We start from the raw sequence: 6,000 nt of genomic DNA on the forward strand, positions 1-6,000 counted from the left end.
GTAACAATACATTTGTTTATCGACATAACCTTTTGAGATTCACGATAAAACATTCAAATATATTTTACATAATATAGTGAACACTACAGATTACAACATAACTATATCATTAAAAAAATCGAAATCCAATCTATAACTTATAAAACATACATAATTTTGAAAAGTAAGACACCCAGCAGGTATGGTTATAATATATTTTCTCAGAAGTGTTTTCAAAATTATGAATGTTCAATAATTCAAATGTTACATTCTTAAATCTTGTGAATAATTATTTGTTGAATAAAAAAATAGTTAATTATAGCTTATGTTATATTTATAGTTATAGCTATAAGTTATATTATGTTAGTGCAATTTCATAACCATCTAAATTTGTATAGATATATTCAAACTTCATGATATAACGACGATTTGGAAACGAGGTTATACCATTATTTCAATTGCAAATATTGGCTTTTACAAAATGAGTCAAATCTAAAAAAATACATTTTAAGCCATGTTCCAGATTTTATAAATGAGAAAATATGGCAGGGTGAAAGTTCAACATAACCAACGAGCAATAAACCATTGTCTCGTATTTTTATACTCCTAGTTCAAGTCAAACAAAACAAAAACCAGAAGCGTGTCCGTTTTTAATAATAAAAAAAAAACAAAACTGAAAAAATCGTCGATTGGAGTCGTGAACAATGTCCGTAGGTAGTCGGCCATATTAAGTATTCACGAGGCATTCCACCATAAAGATAAAAAGTGAGTGTTTCTGGAGTCGTCGTAATTAAGTGGCCGAAAGTAAACATTACTTCCCTTGACTTATTAAGTGAACCAACTAACGCCTACTGAGGTAATGGCCTACACACCGTTTAGTTAAAATGACGTGCACTTGAAACACTTTTGACAATTTTCTTGATGAAAATTCCTAATTTTTCAATGTTGACGTTAGTTACTTAGAACGCCTAACTAATTGCATAATTATAAACTGATTTAGAATGCTTAGTCAGTCAATACTGGCTATAGGAGTATTTAATTAAAATATAAACTGATACAGGAAGCTTCCAAAATTGTTTTAAAAATATTTGTCAAAGTTAGAAATATATTATTGTTGGAGTCTGTCTGGCTGGAAGAGCGAGTTTTTATTGCAGCGTATACAGTTGGTACAAGAGTATGTTACAATACTTATGATACTGTTCCGAGGTCCGAGTCTTGGTAGAATAAGATGTTGTGCGGAGCGATACATAGACTGAGATACTAGCAGACCGGGAACTTATATTCGAGTGACATTTCCAATGAATTATTATGATCCGCTATTTATTGACGTAATCAAAATCGAAATAATATCTTGAAAATAATATTTAGGAACTAATCATTATAATTATTGAGTCAGCTAATCTATAAGGAGTTTACGTCATTGGAATATGGCTGACTATGTGGAAAAACGAATATTGCGGAAATTATAATTGCAGTAAGCTATTTACAGAGTTTATCATAATTGGACCTACGGGAAATGGATATTAAGGAATTTATAATCGCGGTTAGCTATTTAATATCGCCGATCAATATGCTGACACGGATTGAATTGTTTATCCCCATACTATCATTGATATACTAAACATAATCATTGGAAATGATAGATTTAAAAACAACTTCCCGCACATATCAGAAGACAAATACAAACAGCCAAATCATATTAGTAGTAATCCAATAGATGCTAGTTTGAGTCCCACTGAGTACTAATATTTTTTGAAGAAATATTTTCATATGTGTAGGCGTTTTATATTGTATCTATTCAATAACGAATACCAAACTATAAAATCTAGTAACTTATTCTAATAAATAATAACTAGTATTATTGTAGAGTGTTATTTTTTATTACTATACTATGTAAAATAGTATAAATTCTACTAGATTTAAGTTTTGTACTATTCCATTTAAGTCGTTTTTTGCTACCCGGGTTTCGCCTTTCGGCATCTTCAGGTACTGTGTACACTCACCGAAAGGCAAACACACTAATGACAATGAACACTATTAACTCTAACTAATATAACAAATCAATACAATAAAGTAGGTAAAAACTTTATCATATAATATAACAAACAGATTATGAAAGTGTTTGTAAAAACCCACCTTATCAATAATAATATTAAATCGTCAAAGCCTAATAATATATCATTAGTAATAATAAACAATAAAATTACTACACTCAAGATGTGTAAAATCGTCCATTCTGGGAACAATGGTAACGTATTGGGAATTAATGGATATATATGTATATATTTTTTAGTCATGGAGTCACAAGGCAGTGGTATAGTGAAACAGTAATGTAGTTGTAAAAGTAAGACAACCACATAAATAACTGACCATTGATAAAACTACATTAATGTATTGTGACGTATACGGGAATCAAATCAGGAGCTCCCTGACTGATTAAACAGTACATTACGCACAGGACATATATCATATCCAGCATGCGCCTTTCCATCTCACGCAATGCTACTGCTACTAAGTTTTTTGATCTCTCTTTCACTCGTACCGTCAATATTTCGCATGCGTGTAATGGTTAAATCCTTTCCATTTTGAGCACAATGGAAGGTGACTTTTAATGATATCATTAATTGGCGACCTGAATCACTCTCAAAGATGCAATTCTTCACCCGTTTGATCTCAGTGTTAAAAAAGAGAATATTCTTAGTTAAGAAATAGACAAGATTTATTCCAAGGAGATCAGTTATTAACCTTACGCTAGAATGGGGAGCAGATTAGGTAGTGAAATTAGAAGAAATGTTATTTTTCTACAAGAAGACTTTAAATTATTGCTACGGGTTTATTTTTATAAATACATAGTATGCTCATGCCCATTGCAATTTTCCACAAAATGAACTCAGTTATAGTGTTTACTGTAGAGTTTCATATAAATTTCATACAATATTATTATCATTTGCTACACAGACTTCAAAATGTCAATATTTTGGGTGTACGCCAAACGCAGACACTGTTGATTCTGGGTCAATATTATTGCAGTACGTTGCAGTAAATTGATTTTTACAGAGCAAAGTATTTTTTTTTTAATTTAATGATTTTGAATGAACATTGCGCTTATGAGAAAAAATGGTTTTATGTTTAAGATTATAAGAATGAATGAACATATAAAAAAATTATAAAGAGAATTAAATAGATATTTGAGTTATTTCGATTAATGTATGTACCTACACTATTCCAACATAAGCTATAAACCCCGGTACCGCATAAATTTAACGATAATTTATTATTATGCTTTCTTAAATCATGATTTTTTGTCTATTAATTCCAAAATAACCATGGTTTTACTTCGTTTTTTTCGTGCATGCATATTAAAGTTTTTTAGTCTTGTTTTATATTATTCTACTATTATTGAGCGGCCCTCGTAAACCAGAATAGATTCCCGGTGAGGTCACAACATATTTATGCGATTTTCTCAAATCCTGAGTGTTATTGTGTGATTGTTTAATAATTAATTATTACACCACTGTTTCACTACACTGTTGTCATTAGGCCTCATGGCCTACAGTAATGATAATAAAAATATAATTACAATCAAATAAATCAAACAAATATAATACTAAGTTAACGTCCTGTCTATAGGGTAGATGAATTAACGCATGGAACAACATCAACACCATGGAAAGTAAAGATTGAAGATTGCAATAACCAGTATTTCAGGGATATAATTTATAAGTTAATATGAATTCAACAAATAAATACTAGTTTATAATACGTAATAGGTATTAAAAATCATACGATAACCGCTTTGATTTTCCCAATATTTCGTCACAAATATTTGAAATTTTATTAGACCTCTAAATATTGCATTGAAATAGCTTAAAAATTGTTGGACGTTTGTTACGTGAAAAAACGTCTCAAAACTCAGAACGCATTTTTTTATATTTCGGTAAAACTTCGTTTAAAACTCTATGGTACTATTTATTTTATTTAATCTAAGATCTTTTTAATAGCATAATAAAGTAATGGTTACTTTTATCTTATTTTTTTTTTATATTTTCCACTTTTAAAAGTAGGCAGTGGTTTCACTGGTTTTTTTTTTAGAAATAGTCTAATAGAATAAATAGAAATATTTTTTTAATCAGTATTTATTGTTATTCATAGAGTGGAGGAACCCCTTATGATTTTGTTAAGATCGGACATGGTAAAAAAAAAATTTTTTGTTCACTAATAAATCCTGTTAATCATTAATTGACATATAAATTCAAACCATTGATTGAGCACAAACAACGTAATCTCATTCAATCTATATTCAATAAATGTTAACGCTAATTAAAAGTTTTTCACTGATTACGAAGGGGCGGAAAAATAAAACGTAAATCCACCCCTAATTATTATAAAGGCAGCCTAAAATTAATGAGGCTCGCAAAAATAAATGCTAGCTGGCGCTGAAATAAAAAGCATCAAATTTAATTTGATTCTGTCAGACGCAAGCTGGGAAATGGTCGCGCGCGAAGGCAAGACTGCGAAGGTGACGTGGGCAACCCCTGTGAAGTTTGCACCTCTCGCCTTCCATTTATCACACTTAGAAATATATCACCAAATCACAGTAAGATTATTCCTATTAGAAATGATTAGAAACCCTTGCCATACTCTAGATCTAGGAAAATTGGCCACCGCACACAATTGGGTGTAGACAAAATACACTCAGTATTATATTTTATGTAGGTATTATAATTTTTAACAATATTATTTTTTTTAATTCATAATTAAATTACGTAGAGGAAGAGAGTCGCAAATACGGCCTCCTTATTAATAGGAATAAGACCAAGTTAATGGTTGTTGATCGGGCCAACCTTCTACCAACACCAAGTACACTCCAAAACCTCGAAACAGTCGACGAGTTTGTATATCTGGGATCGACCATCAGTGGAAAGGGCGGATGCGAAGCGGAAATAATAAGGCGCACACAGATTGCAAAAAATGCGATGACACGCCTTACCACTATATGGAAGGATCGGAGAATTTCGATTGCCACAAAAATGATGCTTGTGCAAACATTAGTGTTCTCGATATTTTCTATACGAAGTCGAGTCGTGGACCCTAAAGGCAAGAGAACGGAAGGCAATTGATGCCTTTGAGATGTGGTATTGGCGCCGAATACTTCGCATTTCTTGAACGGAGCACAGGACGAACCAGTCAATCATCCAGAGACTGAAGATAAAGGAACGGCTCTAGACAATATGTCTGAGAAGAATTATGCAGTTTTTTGGACATATTGTCAGGCGCGGACCGGACAACCTGGAGAGACTGATAGTTTTGGGTAGCCTCTAGGGAAGGCAAAGCAGAGGAAGAGCGTCTGCGTGATGGAGCGACCAAGTGAAAGAGCTGACTGGGGGCACCATCCATTCTGCCTTGAGTGAAGCGGAAGATCGAGAAGGATGGAAAGTCTTGGTCGCTCAAAGGATGGCGAAATTTAAATGTGGTCACGATCCTCAGCCATGAGTGCACGACCATGAAGAAGAAGAGAATTAAATTACACTGGTTAAATGTCATGGCCCAGGATACGTGAGAAATTGGAAGACTACCTAATAGATCCCTCCAAACCAATCCACCCTGCACTACACTCGGTCTTAATCTACTACGTTTGGAGTGAAGCATCAAAAGTTTTTTATGCCTATGAATGTCTCAGGAACAAATGCCCAAGACTGAGATCGCCACGCACTCAAGTGTGCTTTGATTGAGTTTACTGAGACATCGTTTAATCAAAGTTCCCGTGAGAGAGAGGAGCACAGATAATTAACAAAAATAAACGATTCTAATTGATCTACATACATGTAAAAATAAAAATAAAATAATATAGACATACTACTAAATGTGAAGAGTTCTTCACGTCCGCAATAAGACGCCGCAATTTTTTTTAAGCATTATAGTTTACCTTTATGGCGACCAGATCGGATGACCCAATGGCTGGTTAGATAGATTTGAGCATCAATTTCCTTTCGGAGCACATTCTCGGACATTCCTAGAGGT

This window comes from Rhyacophila brunnea, unplaced genomic scaffold (genome assembly GCF_057557595.1).
Source record: "Rhyacophila brunnea isolate RB1 unplaced genomic scaffold, BYU_Rbru_1.0 scaffold_5, whole genome shotgun sequence".
Classification (NCBI taxonomy): Eukaryota; Metazoa; Arthropoda; class Insecta; order Trichoptera; family Rhyacophilidae; genus Rhyacophila; species Rhyacophila brunnea.